General features: G+C 43.5%; 1 pseudogene; it reads right to left on the reverse strand.

Annotated features, from left to right (window-relative positions):
- Nucleotides 1-12,205: 12,205 nt before the first annotated feature.
- LOC125511560 (mitochondrial import inner membrane translocase subunit TIM23-1 pseudogene) lies at nt 12,206-13,167 on the reverse strand (annotated as a pseudogene).
- Between the last annotated feature and the right edge of the window lie 11,455 nt (nt 13,168-24,622).

Genomic DNA, 24,622 nt, shown 5'->3' on the forward strand with positions numbered 1-24,622 from the left:
ATGGAGATCAAGGTGTCACGCCGGTGACGATGGTGATCATGACGGTGCTTCGGAGATGGAGATCACAAGCACAAGATGATGATGGCCATATCATATCACTTATATTGATTGCATGTGATGTTTATCTTTTTATGCATCTTATCTTGCTTTGATTGACGGTAGCATTATAAGATGATCTCTCACTAAATTATCAAGAAGTGTTCTCCCTGAGTATGCACCGTTGCCAAAGTTCGTCGTGCCCAGACACCACGTGATGATCGGGTGTGATAAGCTCTACGTCCATCTACAACGGGTGCAAGAGAGTTTTGCACACGCAGAATACTCAAGTTAAACTTGACGAGCCTAGCATATGCAGATATGGCCTCGGAACACGGAGACCGAAAGTTCGAGCGTGAATCATATAGTAGATATGATCAACATAACGATGTTCACCATTGAAAACTACTCCATCTCACGTGATGATCGGTTATGGTTTAGTTGATTTGGATCACGTGATCACTTAGAGGATTAGAGGGATGTCTATCTAAGTGGGAGTTCTTAAGTAATTTGATTAATTGAACTTAAACTTATCATGAACTTAGTACCTGATAGTATCTTGCTTGTTTATGTTGATTGTAGATAGATGGCTCGTGCTGTTGTTCCGTTGAATTTTAATGCGTTCCTTGAGAAAGCAAAGTTGAAAGATGATGGTAGCAATTATACGGACTGGGTCCATAACTTGAGGATTATCCTCATTGCTGCTCAGAAGAATTACGTCCTGGAAGCACCGCTAGGTGCCAGGCCTGCTGCTGGAGCAACACCAGATGTTATGAACGTCTGGCAGAGCAAAGCTGATGACTACTCGATAGTTCAGTGTGCCATGCTTTACGGCTTAGAATCAGGACTTCAATGACGTTTTGAACGTCATGGAGCATATGAGATGTTCTAGGAGTTGAAGTTAATATTTCAAGCAAATGCCCGGATTGAGAGATATGAAGTCTCCAATAAGTTCTATAGCTGCAAGATGGAGGAGAACAGTTCTGTCAGTGAGCATATACTCAAAATGTCTGGGTATAATAATCACTTGATTCAGATGGGAGTTAATCTTCCAGATGATTGCGTCATTGACAGAATTCTCCAATCACTGCCACCAAGCTACAAGAGCTTCGTGATGAACTATAATATGCAAGGGATGAACAAGACTATTCCTGAGCTCTTCGCGATGCTGAAAGCTGCGGAGGTAGAAATCAAGAAGGAGCATCAAGTGTTGATGGTTATCAAGACCACTAGTTTCAAGAAAAAGGACAAAGGGAAGAAGAAGGGGAACTTCAAGAAGAACGGCAAGCAAGTTGCTGCTCAGGAGAAGAAACCCAAGTCTGGACCTAAGCCTGAAACTGAGTGCTTCTACTGCAAGCAGACTGGTCACTGGAAGCGGCACTGCCCCAAGTATTTGGCGGATAAGAAGGATGGCAAGGTGAACAAAGGTATATGTGATATACTTGTTATTGATGTGTACCTTACTAGAGCTCGCAGTAGCACCTGGGTATTTGATACTGGTTCTGTTGCTAATATTTGCAACTCGAAACAGGGACTACGGATTAAGCGAACACTGGCGAAGGACGAGGTGACGATGCGCGTGGGAAACGGTTCCAAAGTCGATGTGATCACGGTCGGCACGCTACCTCTACACCTACCTTCGGGATTAGTATTAGACCTAAATAATTGTTATTTGGTGCCAGCGTTGAGCATGAACATTATATCTGGATCTTGTTTAATGCGAGACGGTTATTCATTTAAATCAGAGAATAATGGTTGTTCTATTTATATGAGTAATATCTTTTATGGTCATGCACCCTTGAAGAGTGGTCTATTCTTGTTGAATCTCGATAGTAGTAATACACATATTCATAATGTTGAAGCCAAAAGATGCAGAGTTGATAATGAAAGTGCAACTTATTTGTGGCACTGTCGTTTAGGTCATATCGATGTAAAGCGCATGAAGAAACTCCATACTGATGGACTTTTGGAACCACTTGATTATGAATCACTTGGTACTTGCGAACCGTGCCTCATGGGCAAGATGACTAAAACACCGTTCTCCGGTACTATGGAGAGAGCAACAGATTTGTTGGGAATCATACATACCGATGTATGTGGTCCGATGAATATTGAGGCTCCTGGCGGATATCGTTATTTTCTCACCTTCACAGATGATTTAAGCAGATATGGGTATATCTACTTAATGAAACATAAGTCTGAAACATTTGAAAAGTTCAAAGAATTTCAGAGTGAAGTTGAAAATCATCGTAACAAGAAAATAAAGTTTCTACGATCTGATCGTGGAGGAGAATATTTGAGTTACGAGTTTGGTGTACATTTGAAAAACTGTGGAATAGTTTCGCAACTCACGCCACCCGGAACACCACAGCGTAATGGTGTGTCCGAACGTTGTAATCGTACTTTACTAGATATGGTGCGATCTATGATGTCTCTTACAGATTTACCGCTATCGTTTTGGGGTTATGCTTTAGAGACGGCCGCATTCACGTTAAATAGGGCACCATCAAAATCCGTTGAGACGACGCCTTATGAACTATGGTTTGGCAAGAAACCAAAGTTGTCGTTTCTTAAAGTTTGGGGCTGCGATGCTTATGTGAAAAAGCTTCAACCTGATAAGCTCGAACCCAAATCGGAGAAATGTGTCTTCATAGGATACCCAAAGGAGACTGTTGGGTACACCTTCTATCACAGATCCGAAGGCAAGACATTCGTTGCTAAGAATGGATCCTTTCTAGAGAAGGAGTTTCTCTCGAAAGAAGTGAGTGGGAGGAAAGTAGAACTTGACGAGGTAACTGTACCTGCTCCCTTACTGGAAAGTAGTACATCACAGAAAACTGTTTCAGTGACACCTACACCAGTTAGTGAGGAAGCTAATGAAATGATCATGAAACTTCAGATCAAGATACTACTGAACCTCGTAGATCAACCAGAGTAAGATCCGCACCAGAGTGGTACGGTAATCCTGTTCTGGAAGTCATGCTACTAGATCATGATGAACCTACGAACTATGAAGAAGTGATGGTGAGCCCAGATTCCGCAAAGTGGATTGAAGCCATGAAATCTGAGATGGGATCCATGTATGAGAACAAAGTATGGACTTTGGTTGACTTGCCCGATGATCGGCAAGCAATTGAGAATAAATGGATCTTCAAGAAGAAGACTGACGCTGATGGTAATGTTACTATCTACAAAGCTCGACTTGTCGCGAAAGGTTTTCGACAAGTTCAAGGGGTTGACTACAATGAGACTTTCTCACCTGTAGCGATGCTTAAGTCTGTCCGAATCATGTTAGCGATTGCCGCATTTTATGATTATGAAATTTAGCAGATGGATGTCAAAACTGCATTCTTGAATGGATTTCTGGAAGAAGAGTTGTATATGATGCAACCGGAAGGTTTTGTCGATCCAAAGGGAGCTAACAAAGTGTGCAAGCTCCAGCGATCCATTTATGGACTGGTGCAAGCCTCTCGGAGTTGGAATAAACGCTTTGATAGTATGATCAAAGCATTTGGTTTTATACAGACTTTCAGAGAAGCCTGTATTTACAAGAAAGTGAGTGGGAGCTCTGTAGCATTTCTGATATTATATGTGGATGACATATTACTAATTGGAAATGATATAGAATTTCTGGATAGCATAAAGGGATACTTGAATAAGAGTTTTTCAATGAAAGGCCTCGGTGAAGCTACTTACATATTAGGCATTAAGATCTATAGAGATAGATCAAGACGCTTAATTGGACTTTCACAAAGCACATACCTTGACAAAGTTTTGAAGAAGTTCAAAATGGATCAAGCAAACAAAGGGTTCTTGCCTGTGTTGCAAGGTGTGAAGTTGAGTAAGACTCAATGCCCGACCACTGCAGAAGATAGAGAGAAAATGAAAGATGTTCCCTATGCTTCAGCCATAGGCTCTATCATGTATGCAATGCTATGTACCAGACCTGATGTGTGCCTTGCTATAAGTTTAGCAGGGAGGTACCAAAGTAATCCAGGAGTGGATCACTGGACAGCGGTCAAGAACATCCTGAAATACCTGAAAAAGACTAAGGATATGTTTCTCATATATGGAGGTGACAAAGAGCTCACCGTAAAAGGTTACGTTGATGCAAGCTTTGACACTGATCCGGACGATTCTAAATCGCAAACCAGATACGTGTTTACATTAAACGGTGGAGCTGTCAGTTGGTGCAGTTCTAAACAAAGCGTCGTAGCGGGATCTACATGTGAAGCGGAGTACATAGCTGCTTCAGAAGCAGCAAACGAAGGAGTCTGGATGAAGGAGTTCATATCCGATCTAGGTGTCATACCTAGTGCATCGGGTCCAATGAAAATCTTTTGTGACAATACTGGTGCAATTGCATTGGCAAAGGAATCCAGATTTCACAAAAGGACCAAGCACATCAAGAGATGCTTCAACTCCATCCGGGATCTAGTCCAGGTGGGAGACATAGAGATTTGCAAGATACATACGGATCTGAATGTTGCAGACCCGTTGACTAAGCCTCTTCCACGAGCAAAACATGATCAGCACCAAGGCTCCATGGGTGTTAGAATCATTACAGTGCAATCTAGATTTTTGACTCTAGTGCAAGTGGGAGACTGAAGGAAATATGCCCTAGAGGCAATAATAAAGTTATTATTTATTTCCTTATATCATGATAAATGTTTATTATTCATGCTAGAATTGTATTAACCGGAAACATAATACATGTGTGAATACATAGACAAACTTAGTATCACTAGTATGCCTCTACTTGACTAGCTCGTTAATCAAAGATGGTTATGTTTCCTAACCATGAACAAAGTGTTGTTATTTGATTAACGAGGTCACATCATTAGTTGAATGATCTGATTGACATGACCCATTCCATTAGCTTAGCACCCGATCGTTTAGTATGTTGCTATTGCTTTCTTCATGACTTATACATGTTCCTATGACTATGAGATTATGCAACTCCCGTTTACCGGAGGAACACTTTGGGTGCTACCAAACGTCACAACGTAACTGGGTGATTATAAAGGAGCACTACAGGTGTCTCCAAAGGTACATGTTGGGTTGGCGTATTTCGAGACTAGGATTTGTCACTCCGATTGTCGGAGAGGTATCTCTGGGGCCCTCTCGGTAATGCACATCACATAAGCCTGGCAAGCATTGTAACTAAGATGTTAGTTGTGAGATGATGTATTACGGAACGAGTAAAGAGACTTGCCGGTAACGAGATTGAACTAGGTATTGGATACCGACGATCGAATCTCGGGCAAGTAACATACCGATGACAAAGGGAACAACGTATGTTGTTATGCGGTCTGACCGATAAAGATCTTCGTAGAATATGTAGGAGCCAATATGGGCATCCAGGTCCCGCTATTGGTTATTGACTGGAGACGTGTCTCGGTCATGTCTACATTGTTCTCGAACCCGTAGGGTCCGCACGCTTAAGGTTACGATGACAGTTATATTATGAGTTTATGCATTTTGATGTACCGAAGGTTGTTCGGAGTCCCGGATGTGATCACGGACATGACGAGGAGTCTCGAAATGGTCGAGACGTAAAGATTGATATATTGGAAGCCTATGTTTGGATATCGGAAGTGTTCCGGGTGAAATCGGGATTTTACCGGAGTACCGGGAAGGTTACCGGAACCCCCCGGGAGCTAAATGGGCCATGATGGGCCTTAGTGGAAAAGAGAAGAGGCAGCCCTACATGGGCTGCACGCCTCCCCCTTTCCCTAGTCCTATTAGGACTAGGAGAGGTGGCCGGCCCCCTCTCTCTCTTTTCCCCCTCCGCGAATCCTATTCCAACTAGGATTGGGGGGGGGGGGGAATCCTACTCCCAGAGGGAGTAGGACTCTCCTGGCGCACCAAGCTTGGCCGGCCAGCCTCCCCCCCCCTCTAGTCCTTTATATACTGAGGCAGGGGCACCCCAGAAAGACACAAGTTGATCCACGTGATCTATTCCTTAGCCGTGTGCGGTGCCCCCAGCCACTATAGTCCTCGATAATACTGTAGCGGAGTTTAGGCGAAGCCCTGCTGCTGTAGTACATCAAGATCGTCACCACGCCGTCGTGCTAACGGTACTCTTCCCCGACACTTTGCTGGATCGGAGTCCGGGGATCGTCATCGAGCTGAACGTGTGCTCGAACTCGGAGGTGCCGTAGTTTCGGTGCTTGATCGGTTGTATCGTGAAGACGTACGACTACTTCCTCTACGTTGTGTCAGCGCTTCCGCAGTCGGTCTGCGTTGGGTACGTAGACAACACTCTCCCCTCTCGTTGCTATGCATCACATGATCTTGCGTGTGCGTAGGAAATTTTTTGAAATTACTACGAAACCCAACATCTGCAACAACCAAACTCTTTGAGCGCCCGGATTCTTAAAAGTTTGTATTTCCCACAATCAACGATTTTGCAAGCAGAATTGGGTTCCCGTCCGAGTCAAATTTGGAGAGCTATCAAAGAAGGAGTTGATATACTGAAGCTAGGCTTGATAAAACGCATTGGGAATGGGAACTCTACTGATGTATGGTTGGATAATTGGATACCTAGGGACGAAATGCTCCGGTCATATGGAAGCAAGATCGCTAACCCACCCAGGCTAGCTTCTGATTATTTCAACCTAGCTACGGCGTCATGGGACAGGCAGAAAATTGAGCAAACTTTTATGCCTATGGATATTGAAGCAATCCTAGCGATCCCAATATGTACGCGCAACTTTGACGATTACTGGGCTTGGCACTTCGTGAGGAACGGCCAGTTTTCAGTACGCTCAGCGTATAGAATGATGGTGGCAACACGGAACCGCAGGGGAGCATGGCTTGCAGGAGCGGCAGGACCCTCGAATGCACATTCTGATGAAAAGGCATGGAAGCAACTCTGGCATGTTCAGGTACCAGCAAAAATCAGAATGTTTTTATGGTGTTTATCAAGACAATCGCTCCCCACAGAAGATGTACGAGCTCACCGCAATATGTCTATCACCGCCTCTTGTTGCTTCTGTGGCTCGCGAGACTCATGGAGACACTCACTGCTTGAGTGTTCGATGGCTAGATGCGTTTGGGCGCTAGAAGATGGCGAGACGGTGGACCAATTGATTGCCGCAACAGAACCAAATGCGAAACAATGGATCTTCACTCTAATGGCGTCCTTGAATCATAGCAGCTTCACTCAGGTGGCGGTCACATTGTGGTCTATCTGGACGGCCAGGCGAAAGTACATTCATGAAGGATTAACACAAAGCCCGCAGGCTATATCTCTTTTTGTGAACAGGTTCATCAAGGAATTGGAGCTCATCCATGCAAGACCTCCCAACAATTTGCAGGCAGCCCCTCGGGTGAACAGAGCAATGCATGCAAGGCCAAAAGCGCCACCCGCTGGATTTTCGAAGATACATGTTGATGGGGCGGTCTTCCGTGACCGACGTGGAGCAGTTGCGGCAGTGTGCCGGGACCAAGTGGGTAACTATCTGGGGAGTTCGGCTTTGGTCTTGCCAGGAATCATCGACCCAGCTACCTTGGAGGCAATAGCATGCAGAGAAGGCCTTGCTTTGGCTGAAGATCTTCTCCAGCGAAACATAACGGTCACGTCCGATTGCAAGCAGGTTGTTGATGATATCAAGCTGGGGAACCAGGGAGTTTATGGTTCAGTGATAACAGAAATTAAACTTAGATCTCAGGATTTTACTTGTAATTTCGTTTTTGAAAACCGTTCTTCAAACGGTGAAGCTCATAGCTTAGCTAAGCATGCACTTTTTCTCGGTGTGGGGCGCCATGTATGGCTGGCAAACCCTCACAATCCGACCTGTATCCCACTTCATGTGGATTATGATCAATAAAGCTTAGCTTAGTCCTAAAAAAAACCTTACCAATTTATTAATAGTAGCAAAAATAAAATGCCCGTGCGTGCAAGTATTGTTTTTGGACATATAGTTTATTTTTTTATCATGATATTTATTTATTTAACTAACACATCATGTTTTTCAATTTGTCTTCAAATCACCCGTGAGATTTATATATATACACTAATGCATCATGTGTTTCATCAGTTTATCTTGCAATTTAACCCTGCATGACACGCTCATTCAACTTTGGACCAAATATTTCTTTCTTTTAATAAAAACTGCGACATCCCTCGATTTTGAAATTAAAAAAAGAAAAAAAAACAATTCTAGACCTAGCTAGAGTACCGCGGTTACGAGCCACCCGCGAGAGGAGCCAATGAAGGCGTGGGCTCGGGGCGACGGAGAAGAGCGTAGCGGTCTCCGGCGTCCGGCCTGGTAGGAGGAGGCATGGCGCCTCCGGCCTCAAGGCGTGGCGCGAGGCGCGGAAGACCGCGGCGAAGGCGAGGCGGTCGGGGAAAGCCCAGGACGGCCGTGGATGTTGGCCAGCATATCCGGTGACAGGCTGACGCCGGCGCCGGCGTGGTCTGGCGGCATGGCACTGCCACTGCCACGGATCAATGGGCGATCGGTTTGGATGGCGGCGGCTATATATGTTGGTTACGTTATTATTATTACTAAAGAGGAAAGAGGGTCATGTATCTCCGTGGTGAAATCCGATTCTACAACTCCTACTTTGACGGCAGTTCAAGCCCAACTCAATTTTCTTTTATTGTTTTTCTAAAATCAAATACAAATCCAATATAATTTATACTAAAGTTTATTTATTTAACCTCCAGTTTTTTTAGACTATAGAGTTCAATTCAAGTTATTTACTAGACTAGAGTTCAATTCAAGTCTTATCTGTGCTTGCATCAATAAAATTCAGTAACCTGTTTATTTATTTACCTCTAGTTTTGAATCAATATAATTACTAAAGTTTATTTATTTGACCTCCAGTTTAGATATTTCATCTCATCCCTCTCTTTCTCTGCCTTAGCCCTCATAACCTGATGAATGCTAGTGGTAGATTTGTCAGACATTTTCTTCTTCTCAAGCTCTTGCTTTAGCTCAGAAAGAGCAAGTCTTGCATTGCCCAGGGGTTTTCTATAGAACTACCAAATAATTCAATTAAACAGAAATTGTTCTGAATAATGTTTTGGATAAGGTGGGACATGTGCCAAGACGTGATTGGCCGGTACCGATTTGGTAAGTGAGCTGTTGGATTGATACAAACGGACAAGATTAGATCTGGGCCTCACCGGTGTTAGGTCACCGTAGATGTCGCCAGAACGACGGTGCTACGCCCTTGGTTCAACATATTTGGCGCTCGGGGAGTCTTGGGGACGGGGAGGGGCTCGGGTGGACGCGGTGGTGCTGATGGTAGCCTCGGTTGCCCTCAGGGACGATGGAAACGACGGCTGCGGGGCTCGCCGGAGAGGCGGAGCTCTTGGGTTGGGATGGCTTACACCAAAACGAGCGCTTCTGGGAGAACCAATGGGTCAGCGAGATGCACGAGATCAAGGGGAAAAAGATGCACGAGATCAAGGGGGAAAAGATGTAAAAAAAATATAAAAACATTTAGATCAATGCTCTTATATTTATATTTCTTTATGAAAGAGTAGAAATTATGCTCCAGGACCGGAATCTCTCCCCAAACCTGCATTGCTAGAGGAAAGAGGCGCTTGAGATCCATCCAATGGACTAAAAGGCGCCAATCAGACGGTCGCTCCCAAAAATTGCTCATATTATGATTTCTCAAAAAAAAAATCAGGCGAAGAATACAACACATGTTGTAACTGAAGACTGCACGCTCACCTCCGCAGCTAAAAAACAAACAGAGATCCGCAATCTTACAATAACATGAGCCTTTATTGTAGGAAGGAAGGAAGGAGCAATTCTCACAACCCTTCTTCTTGCTCAAGGAAAGGGACACTCCCCTCATGAGATTTTTATTCGACTTTCGATTGGTTTGAAAATCGGTCTGCTCGTTTCATCTTCCAAATACAATCACTAAACCGGTGAAAGACAGCTAAACCGTAATGCTTGCGTCGTCAGTCGACAAATATGGACCGGATGAGTTCATAAAGTCCAAGGTTGTTGCAAGAGCAACTCGATCCAACAATTGGAAAGTTACCTCAAAGGAAGGCCGGAATATGACCAACAACATCATCATCACTAGTAAAAGATTCATATGCTGCAAAACACGCAAGTCTGGAATTTCATAATGCCTGCCAAAATTATCTATCTTCAAAGAGCAAATTATATCCGGGCTTGAATGGGATAAATAATGATCTTACTTGTATAAATATTATTGCTACTATAGGGAAAAATGATAAACAACCCTGTGCTGTGACCCACATGTATTATTATTTTTGCAATACCAAAATGCACAAAGCTCAACTTTCATCAATATAGCACAAACATTTCAGTGATAATAACATCCATCTGAGTGCACTGTGCAATACTGAACGCAAACAACTCAAGTTTTCATCAAGTTATTCCTGTAGATATTACTGTACACCAGGATGCATATATATGCCGATACTAGTGAGATGCCAGGATTGAAATAGGCAAGAATATCATCGTATATAAAGAATGTATGGAGAAAAGCAAAATAACTCAATAATGCAAAACCATCAGTTTTGCCTGCCCCGCTAATAACGGAAACAGCGGTACAAAATACCAGTGCTAACATCTCAAGAAACAAGTGAGGCTCAAATTTTTCATCAAGTTACTTGAAAGCAGCAAGTACACCAATCCAGTAACAATAAATAAAATCTGGAAGAGCGCCAATATGCACTAGGATCGATGCATATGCCACCACTAGCAAGCTGCCAGGATCGAAATAGGCCTCCATCCCGAATTACTTGTTTTAGTGTCTAGAACTCTAGATACATCTGTATGTATCTAGATAAATCTGAGACAAGCCTTTTGGGACGGAGGTGATATATCTTAACCGAATTAAGAATCTATCCATGGACAAGTGCAAATATAACAATGATTCAAATGCATTGTTCGACAACTTTCTGACGAATTCAAGTTATTCCAAATAACAATACAGCATCCTAGTGTGAGTAGCAAGCAATGCATTGTTCAATAGCAGAATGCAATAAGCTCAACTTTCTGATGAATTCCAAATAACAGTACATCATCCTAGTGTGAGTAGCAATGCATGCATTGCTAAAATAAAAATACCAAAAAGCAAACAGCTCAAGTTTCTCAGAATCACATTCTGTAGCAATGACATGTACACAAGGATCAGAAAAGGACCCAAGGAGAATGCAAAAAGCTCAAACTTTTTTTTATCAACGCTAGTCATTTGAAATAGCAGTAGAGCATTATTCTGTGACGGTAACATGTGCAGAAAGATCAAAAAAGGACCTAGAATAGAATGCAAAAAGCCCCAACTTTTTCATCATCTCTCTCTAGTTATTCATAAATAATAGCAGTAACAAGTCTTGTGTAACAATAGCATTCTGCGGCCAAATATTTCACCACAAGAGAGGCCAAGGAAGCACCAAGATAACCTAGCGAAATTAGTTACTCTACAATGAACATTACATTCCACAATGTCCTGGACTCTCCAGCAAGCATAATGTAAACGCACACAAACATATTATTGAGTCTGACACCCACCAGCTAGGTCGAATGGAATAGGCATAACTGTATAAAGGATATAGGGATAAGAGCATTCCATTGTGAGTTAGCAACGCATTGTTGTTAAACTATCAGAATGCTAAAAGGCTCAAGTTTCTCATCAACTCTAGTCTAGTTACTTGAAATAGCAGTATAGCGTTCCGTAACAATAACATGTGCAGAAAGATGAGAAAAGGCACCCAAGTAGAACGCACGGCACTGTGAGTAGTAGAATGCAAAAAGCTCAACTTTTTCATCAAGTCTAGTTAATTCTTGAAATAGCAGTGTGGCATTCAAGAAGAATGACATGAGCAGAAAGATAAGAGAAATACCCAATTAACCTGCCATTCTGCGGCAAAATAAATATTTCATCAGACATGAAGCACCACGATAATTTCTAAATACAAGTCTTTTTAGAGATTTCAATATGGACTACATACGGTGCAAAATGAAATGTCTAAAAAGACTTGTATTTAGAAACAGAGGGAGTAGCATGCAATGAACATTACATTCCACGATTTCCTCGACTCTCCAGCATAATGTAAGTTATTGAGGGAGTCTGACACCCACGACAATCTATCTAGGTCGCTAACCAAGTAGTAGTAGTGATGAAGAGAGAAAGAAGATCATGTTACATACATTGCAACAAGGCATGTCAAAAAATTGCTGATCCGATGATACCGATGGCATCGTTGTTGTTTTCATATATAGCATAACACTTTAACATATCATAATAATGTCGAGAAGATGACCCTTCTCAAATAATTAACTCTGACAGCAATAAACGAAGAAACTAGTGCTAGATCATTGGCCAATTGATTCGATTGATTGATGACAGACAGGAGCAGCGAGCGAGCGATTGATTAAGATTAATAATACCGGCCGGCAGGAGGAGGGAATCAATGAATCAATCAGAAGGCGGGCGCGTATCTCTTGGCTGCCTGCTTGGCGGCCATGGCGAGGACCCCTCCGAGGGCGCCAGCGACGGCGGCAGACCTGGGGCCCTGGGCGGCCCTGAAGAGGGCGCCGGTGCCGAGCCCCGCGACTAGGCTGTTGATCCAGTCGTCGTGGCCGTCCCTGGCTGAGACCATGCCGCTCTCCATGCCGGCGTAGAGGAGGCCGATGACGCCGAGCCTGTTGCCGACGCGGCGTCCGGCGGAGCCGCACGAGTTGAGGAGGCGGTTGGCGCGGATCTTGGCGGTGTCGCCGCGCTCGGCGGCGCGTGCGGCCTCGCGCAGGCCGACTGCGGCGCCCGCGACGGCGCCGGAGAGGTAGCCGACCCCGGTGTAGTAGGTGAGGTTCTCTCCCCAGGAGCGGCGCTGGAGGAGGGCCTCCTCCTGGAAGAGGAACTCGGGGGAGGTGGGGAGGTCGTAGAGGTTCTTGTAGGCGGTGGGGATGTTGAGGTCCTGGTACGGGTCGTAGAGCCGGCGGCCGGAGCCGTCGGTGGTGGTGGAGGATTCGTCGCGGTGAGGGGCGGATCCCGATCCCGACGGGTAGAGCCGCGGATCGGCCATGGCGGCGGCGGCGGCGGCGGAGGCGGGCGTGGGATGCACGAAAGAAAGTGGAGGAGAGGAGGGTTTGGGTTTGGGGACGGACCGCAAACAAGTCGCCGGTTGGTTCCTTCGTCTTGGTGGAACCCAAAGCTGGACTCTGTGCCAGCCCACGCCGGAAACCATGGCCTCAAGGCCCATGGTGAACAAGGCCCATCCCTCAAGTCAAGCCCCAAGACCGATCTGGGTATGGGTCGGCAAAAGAACTGGGCCTCTAATCATCTTTGCTGCTAGGGTTTAACAAGGCATCATACTTCATGTCGCTTCTTTCGCTCTATCAATTACAATACCCAAACTTCTCTTCCTTCGTGGGCCAGGAATCATGGGCCATGTTGAAGGCTTGTGCTCGAGTTTTCAACTCCTTCAACTTATGGGCCTTATCTAAACTAGTCAAAATTAGAATATACATGCCCATATGGGCCCTGCTTGCCGGGCCAGCCCGATTTTTGGCCCGACAAGGCACGGGAATATATATACTCCATCAGTTGTAACAAGGAGCTTAAACATCTGCTTGCTAAGTAAGGCAACATTCTTCATGTCAAAATCATGAATTCCTAGACCCACTTGCTCTCTAATGCATGCGATCCATTTAACCAATCCGTACCTTTTTCGCCGGAAGAAGAACAAAATAACTCGCTCTTATGGAGATTAATCTTAAGACGCGGAAACTACATAATTGTTAAAGAGAAAAAGTATATTTCTGGCCCCTCCGATTTACAACAAGTTAACATTTGCTCCCTTATCCTTTTTTTGGCTACATACATTTGGTCCCTCATGTTCTGATACCGAACACGAATCGTACAAAACCAGAAAGGAGGGAAACCCACTGACATGTCACCGGTTTTCTAGTATCCCACTTGCCATGCCAGTGCTCTTTTTTGGGCCGTGAACTTTTTTTGGGTGTCATTATCTCTCTCCTCCTCACTTCTTATCCCGACGAGCCGTGCACTACCGTGGCTCCATGCATTGACTGTTGCTGACGTCGATGCATGCTAGGGGATTGCCTGTCATTGTTCGGTAAAGGGTGCCACAACGGGGTCGAAAGGACTGCCTGACGGCATACTTCTCGGTGACACACTTGGTAGTGAGGATGCCGGAGCCATGTGTGTCGATGTTATGCCATTAAACCGTGCAACTTTTGTATGGGATGCATATGACAGGGGTACCTGACACCCTGAGGCATTTTCTTGGAGTATGTGAATGGGTCATCTCTAGGACCCTTGGTGGAGGTGGATGTGGAAACGTTACACGACAAAGAAAATATAAGGATAAAATGTGGAATAAGAGATCTGAGCAAAATATCCTCTAGAACTGAGATTACCACCAAAGAACTCATGTTAAATGATATTGATTTCAAAGTAGAATCAGTGGCCGAGCAGGGGTGGTATAAACATGATGGTAACAAAAGAAAGCTGTTTGATTACATTAATCTAGAAGATACAAGGGACGCGAAGGAGCCTGAGTTACTAGGAAAGAAGAAGTGGAACCTTTGAGCAATCTAGAACTGATATCACTCTGCGTAGTTTGTCTCTGCAGGAATTTGAAAGTGTGGTGAAAACAATTGAGTTACAGGAAAAAAGAATTCTGGAGATTGTAGCCACGGGAAAGAAAGTGAAAATTCACATGATTAGGGGGGTGTTATATGATATTGAATTCAAAGTAGAATCAGTGGCCGAGCAGGGGTGGTATAAACATGATGGTAACAAAAGAAAGCTGTTTGATTACATTAATCTAGAAGATACAAGGGACGCGAAGGAGCCTGAGTTACTAGGAAAGAAGAAGTGGAACCTTTGAGCAATCTAGAACTGATATCACTCTGCGTAGTTTGTCTCTGCAGGAATTTGAAAGTGTGGTGAAAACAATTGAGTTACAGGAAAAAAGAATTCTGGAGATTGTAGCCACGGGAAAGAAAGTGAAAATTCACATGATTAGGGGGGTGTTATATGATATTGAATTCAAAGTAGAATCAGTGGCCGAGCAGGGGTGGTATACACATGATGGTAACAAAAGAAAGCTGTTTGATTACATTAATCTAGAAGATACAAGGGACGCGAAGGAGCCTGAGTTACTAGGAAAGAAGAAGTGGAACCTTTGAGCAATCTAGAACTGATATCACTCTGCGTAGTTTGTCTCTGCAGGAATTTGAAAGTGTGGTGAAAACAATTGAGTTACAGGAAAAAAGAATTCTGGAGATTGTAGCCACGGGAAAGAAAGTGAAAATTCACATGATTAGGGGGGTGTTATATGATATTGAATTCAAAGTAGAATCAGTGGCCGAGCAGGGGTGGTATAAACATGATGGTAACAAAAGAAAGCTGTTTGATTACATTAATCTAGAAGATACAAGGGACGCGAAGGAGCCTGAGTTACTAGGAAAGAAGAAGTGGAACCTTTGAGCAATCTAGAACTGATATCACTCTGCGTAGTTTGTCTCTGCAGGAATTTGAAAGTGTGGTGAAAACAATTGAGTTACAGGAAAAAAGAATTCTGGAGATTGTAGCCACGGGAAAGAAAGTGAAAATTCACATGATTAGGGGGGTGTTATATGATATTGAATTCAAAGTAGAATCAGTGGCCGAGCAGGGGTGGTATAAACATGATGGTAACAAAAGAAAGCTGTTTGATTACATTAATCTAGAAGATACAAGGGACGCGAAGGAGCCTGAGTTACTAGGAAAGAAGAAGTGGAACCTTTGAGCAATCTAGAACTGATATCACTCTGCGTAGTTTGTCTCTGCAGGAATTTGAAAGTGTGGTGAAAACAATTGAGTTACAGGAAAAAAGAATTCTGGAGATTGTAGCCACGGGAAAGAAAGTGAAAATTCACATGATTAGGGGGGTGTTATATGATATTGAATTCAAAGTAGAATCAGTGGCCGAGCAGGGGTGGTATACACATGATGGTAACAAAAGAAAGCTGTTTGATTACATTAATCTAGAAGATACAAGGGACGCGAAGGAGCCTGAGTTACTAGGAAAGAAGAAGTGGAACCTTTGAGCAATCTAGAACTGATATCACTCTGCGTAGTTTGTCTCTGCAGGAATTTGAAAGTGTGGTGAAAACAATTGAGTTACAGGAAAAAAGAATTCTGGAGATTGTAGCCACGGGAAAGAAAGTGAAAATTCACATGATTAGGGGGTGTTATATGATATTGAATTCAAAGTAGAATCAGTGGCCGAGCAGGGGTGGTATAAACATGATGGTAACAAAAGAAAGCTGTTTGATTACATTAATCTAGAAGATACAAGGGACGCGAAGGAGCCTGAGTTACTAGGAAAGAAGAAGTGGAACCTTTGAGCAATCTAGAACTGATATCACTCTGCGTAGTTTGTCTCTGCAGGAATTTGAAAGTGTGGTGAAAACAATTGAGTTACAGGAAAAAAGAATTCTGGAGATTGTAGCCGCGGCAAAGAAAGTGAAAATTCACATGATTAGGGGGGTGTTATATGATATTGAATTCAAAGTAGAATCAGTGGCCGAGCAGGGGTGGTATAAACATGATGGTAACAAAAGAAAGCTGTTTGATTACATTAATCTAGAAGATACAAGGGACGCGAAGGAGCCTGAGTTACTAGGAAAGAAGAAGTGGAACCTTTGAGCAATCTAGAACTGATATCACTCTGCGTAGTTTGTCTCTGCAGGAATTTGAAAGTGTGGTGAAAACAATTGAGTTACAGGAAAAAAGAATTCTGGATATTGTAGCCGCGGCAAAGAAAGTGAAAATTCACATGATTAGGGGGGTGTTATATGATATTGAATTCAAAGTAGAATCAGTGGCCGAGCAGGGGTGGTATAAAGATGATGGTAACAAATGAAAGCTGTTTGATTACATTAATCTAGAAGATACAAGGGACGCGAAGGAGCCTGAGTTACTAGGAAAGAAGAAGTGGAACCTTTGACCAATCTAGAACTGATATCACTCTGCGTAGTTTGTCTCTGCAGGAATTTGAAAGTGTGGTGAAAACAATTGAGTTACAGGAAAAAAGAATTCTGGAGATTGTAGCCGCGGCAAAGAAAGTGAAAATTCACATGATTAGGGGGGTGTTATATGATATTGAATTCAAAGTAGAATCAGTGGCCGAGCAGGGGTGGTATAAAGATGATGGTAACAAATGAAAGTTGTTTGATTACATTAATCTAGAAGATACAAGGGACGCGAAGGAGCCTGAGTTACTAGGAAAGAAGAAGTGGAACCTTTGAGCAATCTAGAACTGATATCACTCTGCGTAGTTTGTCTCTGCAGGAATTTGAAAGTGTGGTGAAAACAATTGAGTTACAGGAAAAAAGAATTCTGGAGATTGTAGCCGCGGCAAAGAAAGTGAAAATTCACATGATTAGGGGGGTGTTATATGATATTGAATTCAAAGTAGAATCAGTGGCCGAGCAGGGGTGGTATAAAGATGATGGTAACAAATGAAAGTTGTTTGATTACATTAATCTAGAAGATACAAGGGACGCGAAGGAGCCTGAGTTACTAGGAAAGAAGAAGTGGAACCTTTGAGCAATCTAGAACTGATATCACTCTGCGTAGTTTGTCTCTGCAGGAATTTGAAAGTGTGGTGAAAACAATTGAGTTACAGGAAAAAAGAATTCTGGAGATTGTAGCCGCGGGAAAGAAAGTGAAAATTCACATGATTAGGGGGGTGTTATATGATATTGAATTCAAAGTAGAATCAGTGGCCGAGCAGGGGTGGTATAAAGATGATGGTAACAAATGAAAGTTGTTTGATTACATTAATCTAGAAGATACAAGGGACGCGAAGGAGCCTGAGTTACTAGGAAACAAGAAGTGGAACCTTTGAGCAATCTAGAACTAATATCACTCTGCGTAGTTTGTCTCTGCAGGAATTTGAAAGTGTGGTGAAAACAATTGAGTTACAGGAAAAAAGAATTCTGGAGATTGTAGCCGCGGGAAAGAAAGTGAAAATTCACATGACTAGGGGGGTGTTATATGATATTGAATTCAAAGTAGAATCAGTGGCCGAGCAGGGGTGGTATAAAGATGATGGTAACAAATGAAAGTTGTTTGATTACATTAATCTAGAAGATACAAGGGACGCGAAGGAGCCTGAGTTACTAGGAAAGAAGAAGTGGAACCTTTGAGCAATCTAGAACTAATATCACTCTGCGTAGTTTGTCTCTGCAGGAATTTGAAAGTGTGGTGAAAACAATTGAGTTACAGGAAAAAAGAATTCTGGAGGTTGTAGCCGCGGGAAAGGAAGTGAAAATTCACATGACTAGGGGGGTGTTATATGATATTGAATTCAAAGTAGAATCAGTGGCCGAGCAGGGGTGGTATAAAGATGATGGTAACAAATGAAAGTTGTTTGATTACATTAATCTAGAAGATACAAGGGACGCGAAGGAGCCTGAGTTACTAGGAAAGAAGAAGTGGAACCTTTGAGCAATCTAGAACTAATATCACTCTGCGTAGTTTGTCTCTGCAGGAATTTGAAAGTGTGGTGAAAACAATTGAGTTACAGGAAAAAAGAATTCTGGAGATTGTAGCCGCGGGAAAGAAAGTGAAAATTCACATGACTAGGGGGGTGTTATATGATATTGAATTCAAAGTAGAATCAGTGGCCGAGCAGGGGTGGTATAAAGATGATGGTAACAAATGAAAGTTGTTTGATTACATTAATCTAGAAGATACAAGGGACGCGAAGGAGCCTGAGTTACTAGGAAACAAGAAGTGGAACCTTTGAGCAATCTAGAACTAATATCACTCTGCGTAGTTTGTCTCTGCAGGAATTTGAAAGTGTGGTGAAAACAATTGAGTTACAGGAAAAAAGAATTCTGGAGATTGTAGCCGCAGGAAAGAAAGTGAAAATTCACATGACTAGGGGGGTGTTATATGATATTGAATTCAAAGTAGAATCAGTGGCCGAGCAGGGGTGGTATAAAGATGATGGTAACAAATGAAAGTTGTTTGATTACATTAATCTAGAAGATACAAGGGACGCGAAGGAGCCTGAGTTACTAGGAAACAAGAAGTGGAACCTTTGAGCAATCTAGAACTAATATCACTCTGCGTAGTTTGTCTCTGCAGGAATTTGAAAGTGTGGTGAAAACAATTGAGTTACAGGAAAAAAGAATTCTGGAGATTGTAGCCGCAGGAAAGAAAGTGAAAATTCACATGACTAGGGAGGGGGTATCTTACTCATCAAACTGCGTCTGGCTGAGGAACATGCTTCCATAGAAGTAGCTCAATTGGTTTTGGAACAGAAAAACGAAAAGAGATGGAAATAATGGAAATTAGTTTGGAAAAAGAAGTTAAGGGACAACATCGATTACTGCAGCAGAATTTTAGGTTGATGTCTACTATGGATAAGCCTGATTTGGTGGGATAACAAACTGACAACAAGGTGGTGGATGAGGAGATAGAGGAAGATATGGGAGAGTAAAATGAAAATGAGGAAGATGAGGTGGGTAAGGGAACCTGGGAGGAAGATATGGAACAAAAAGAACGAGAGGGGGTTGGTCTTGGTGGACTACATAGTTAGCCAGGAGTTCTTTGAGATAAAAATTGAAAAGGCTAAGAGAGGAGAGCTTGAGGAAGTCAAGGATTCTGAGCTGCTCAGGAGATGTGGAAGATTGAAGGGGAAAGAAGACCAGAATACTGAAGCCCTGCCAGAGAGAGAGAGAGAGAGAGAGAGAGAGCAGCTAACAAAGATTAGCATGGTGAGTCTGCCATCCCTACTATTCTTAATGCTTCTAATGACAAACTTCTATATGTAGCTTCTGGGGTGTGGGGCACTAGTAGAAAACAAGGCTTTGGTTCTAGCAGGATAGGAGCAATACTCCCGGTCGTGTTATGAACCGGGACTAATGTGAGCATTAGTCCCGGTTCGAGCGGCTAGGACGCCGGACGGGGCTCGGCAGGCACCAGTCCCGGTTCGGTTGGGACCTTTAGTGCCGGTTGGAGACACCAACCAGGACTAAATGGGACCAGGAGCGACGCCCTTTAGTCTCGGTTGGTGTCTCCAACCGGGACTAAAGGTCTATCTTCAGTCCCGATTTTAGACACCAACCGGGACTACAAATTTTCCTATATATACCCCCATCTACAGAAAGTGCATAAGCTGAGCCGCATCATGATATTCTGGGATTTTAACTTGTTCTCCGGGTGCTTCGAAATCATGGGTTTGGGCAACACCATCACCCTCATCCTCAACAATCATATTGTGCAGAATAACACAACATGTCATCAGCTGCCACAAAGTTTCCGATTCCCACATCATTGCAGCGTTTCGCACAATTCCCCAACGAGCTTGAAGCACATCAAATGCCCTCTCCACCTCCTTCCTAGCCGCTTCCTGCATTGTTGCAAAGTGTCTCTGTTTATTGCCACGTGGCTCGGATATGGTCTTCACAAACGCCGCCCACTGAGGATAGATACCATCGACAAGATAGTACCCCATGTTGTAGTTGAGGGAGTCCTGGTTTCGGGGGTCCTCAGTGAAGGAAATATGCCCTAGAGGCAATAATAAAGTTATTATTTATTTCCTTATATCATGATAAATGTTTATTATTCATGTTAGAATTGTATTAACAGGAAACATGATACATGTGTGAATACATAGACAAACAGAGTGTCACTAGTATGCCTCTACTTGACTAGCTCGTTGATCAAAGATGGTTATGTTTCCTAGCCATTGACATGAGTTGTCATTTGATTAACGGGATCACATAATTAGAAGAATGATGTGATTGACTTGACCTAATCTGTTAGCTTAGCACTTGATCGTTTAGTATGTTGCTATTGCTTTCTTCATGACTTATACATGTTCCTATGACTATGAGATTATGCAACTCCCGTTTACCGGAGGAACAATTTGTGTGCTACCAAACGTCACAACGTAACTGGGTGATTATATAGGTGCTCTACGGGTGTCTCCAAAGGTACTTGTTGGGTTGGCGTATTTCGAGATTAGGATTTGTCACTCCGATTGTCGGAGAGGTATCTCTGGGCCCACTCGGTAATACACATCACTTAAGCCTTGCAAGCAATGCAACTAATGAGTTAGTTGCGGGATGATGTATTACGGAACGAGTAAAGAGACTTGACGGTAACGAGATTGAACTAGGTATTGAGATACCGGCAATCGAATCTCGGGCAAGTAACATACCGATGACAAAGGGAACAACATATGTTGTTATGCGGTCTGACCGATAAAGATCTTTGTAGAATATGTGGGAGCCAATATGAGCATCCAGGTTCCGCTATTGGTTATTGACCAGAGACGTGTCTCGGTCATGTCTACATAGTTCTCGAACCCATAGGGTCCGCACGCTTAAAGTTTCGATGACGGTTATATTATGAGTTTTGATGTACCGAAGGTTGTTCGGAGTCCCGGATGTGATCACAGACATGACAAGGAGTCTCGAAATGGTCGAGACATGAAGATTGATATATTGGAAGCCTATATTTGGATATCAGAAATGTAATAAGTAGATGATGGGTTGCTAGAGTGACAGAAGCTTAAACCCTAGTTTATGCGTTGCTTCGTAAGGGGTTGATTTGGATCCATATGTTTCATGCTATGGTTAGGTTTACCTTAATACTTTTGTTGTAGTTGCGGATGCTTGCAATAGAGGTTAATCATAAGTTGGATGCTTGTTCAAGTAAGAATAGCACCCAAGCACCGGTCCACCCACATATCAAATTATCAAAGTACCGAACGTGAGTCATATGAACGTGATGAAAACTAGCTTGAAAATAATTCCCATGTGTCCTCGGGAGCGCTTTTCTTGCTGCACTTTATTTACTTTTGTTACTTGTTGCTCGTTACCAATTATCTTATCACAAAACTATCTGTTACCTATAATTTCAGTGCTTGCAGAGAATACCTTGCTGAAAACCGCTTATCATTTCATTCTGCTCCTCGTTGGGTTCGACACTCTTACTTATCGAAAGGACTACGATAGATCCCCTATACTTGTGGGTCATCATTCACCCTCGGGGCTGAGGGTATGTACCAGTAGCTATGTGTTTGATCTCTCAGTCTCTCTCTCTCTCGTGTTCTTGATTTGACATGATCTTGATGTATCGCGAGCTTTGCTATTATAGTTGGATCTTATGATGCTTCTCCCCCTCTACTCTCTTGTAATGGATTGAATTTTCTCTTTGAAGTTATCTTATCGGATTGAGTCTTTAAGGATTTGAGAACACTTGATGTATGTCTTGCATGTGCTTATCTGTGGTGACAATGGGATATTCACGTGATCTACTTGATGTATGTTTTGGTGATCAACTTGCGGGTTTTGTGACCTTGTGAACTTATGCATAGGGGTTAGCACAGGTTTTCGTCTTGACTCTCCGGTAGAAACTTTGGGGCACTCTTTGAAGTTCTTTGTGTTGGTTGAATAGATGAATCTGAGATTGTGTGATGCATATCGTATAATCATACCCACAGATACTTGAGGTGACATTGGAGTATCTAGGTGACATTAGGGTTTTGGTTGATTTGTGTCTTAAGGTGTTATTCTAGTACGAACTCTATGATAGATCGAACTGAAAGAATAGCTTCGTGTTATTTTACTACGGACTCTTGAATAGGTCGATCAGAAAGAATAACTTTGAGGTGGTTTCGTACCCTACAATAATCTGTTCGTTTGTTCTCCGCTATTAGTAACTTTTGGAGTGACTCTTTGTTGCATGTTGAGGGATTGTTATATGATCCAATTATGTTATTATTGTTGAGAGAACTTGCACTAGTGAAAGTATGAACCCTAGGCCTTCTTTCCTAGCATTGCAATACCGTTTACGCTCACTTTTACCACTTGATACCTTGCTATTTTTATATTTTCAGATTACAAAAACCTATATCGACCATCCATATTGCACTTATATCACCATCTCTTCACCGAACTAGTGCACCTATACAATTTACCATTATATTGGGTGTGTTGGGGACACAAGAGACTCTTTGTTATTTGGTTGCAGGGTTGTTTGAGAGAGACCTTCTTCATCCTACGCCTCCCACAGATTGATAAACCTTAGGTCATCCACTTGAGGGAAATTTGCTACTGTCCTACAAACCTCTGCACTTGGAGGCCCAACAATGTCTGCAAAAAGAAGGTTGTGTAGTAGACATCACTCTTCTTCGTGATGGCCGGTTAACAGACCTGAAAGAACAACATTATCACATTCCGTATTATAGGACTGTATAAAGTCCTCCGGATGGTTCAAGAGTCATACCAAATATGCCGCCCTTTAACTTTTGGTTTTCCTTCTGCGCATCCGAGAGTTGAGCCTTTAAGCACTTTATCTCTTCGGCTTGCTTATTCACTTCCTCCTCCAGCTTTTTCTTTTTGCCTTTGGTCATTGGAGCGCTCTTCATCTCTTCATCTCTCCAAACTCCGTGTTCGGAGATGGTGGCCTCTCTAGTTATGTGATGCCACCGCTTCTAGTACAATGGTGGCCTCTTTAGTGTGACCTTGATACATTCCCCACAGACATTTGGGGCAGTGTTTCCATTGCCAATGCATGTAAACAATTGATCCGAGCATTCCTGGAAACCCCCTTGCCTCTCCAATAGCCAACAACTTCTCCGTGTCCTGCGCATTTGGTTCATTTGGTCAAGCTTCGTTGGTCCATAATCCTCGTCCGACGAAGCATCGGGATCCATCATTTACGTAACAAAATCACAATAATTCTGACTGGTTAATGTGTCGAACACATCAAGCGCAAGGCGGAGCCAGAGAGTTGCCGGACATACCACGGTGGCGTCCAGGCCGGCGACAACGTCCCCCGCGGCGAGGACGGGAGCGCTCTTCCCGAGCTGGTGGCGGAGAGCCTGGGAATGGCTGCGGAGCTGCAAGCCGGACGATGCGAAGGAGGAAGAAGAGAGGAGAGAGCAAATGGATCCGGCAGCTCGGGGGGGGGGGGGGGATCTGGTGCAATTTGGGGTGGGGTCGGGTTTGTCGGGTCCGATGTGGCGGGTGTATCCGGGCGCCCCCATATTTGGGCTGGATATGGGGGTGCTGGTCAGCCTGGGCGTTTGAGGGCCGTTTGAGGAGCCGTCTGGGTCAAAATCATGACTGGGTCCGGGTGCCTCCTAAACGTATGAGACGGATTTGAGAGGTCATGTTGTAGATGTTCTAACTTATATGTTTCATATTAGTTAAAATAAGCATGACACATACATTCCCATATTCGACCATATACTGACCCAACGGGCGAACGAGAGGGCGGATGTGTTCCCCATGAGATTGGCTTAGCGCACAACGGCCGAAGCAGCTAGCTGCTGGTTCCACTTGCAATCCAACCACAACCACCGAGAGAGAGGGAGAGAGCCAAATTTGTAATGCTGGAGTGGAGTGGACACTCCCCGGCCGCAACTAACCACTACTTGACTGACAAGAGAAGAAAACAAAAAGCATATGTACGTACACAAGAGAAGAGAAAACAAAGTTGGTAAACCGTGACCTGACCTGACCTGGAAGCATCCATGTGCTCCCATGTGATGTTCTAATGAGCACCAGCGCACGCCCATCTGTCTGTCTGTCTCTCTGGC

The sequence above is a fragment of the Triticum urartu genome, chromosome 5A (assembly GCF_056163025.1).
Source record: "Triticum urartu cultivar PI428250 chromosome 5A, HENAU_Tu73, whole genome shotgun sequence".
Taxonomy (NCBI): domain Eukaryota; kingdom Viridiplantae; phylum Streptophyta; class Magnoliopsida; order Poales; family Poaceae; genus Triticum; species Triticum urartu.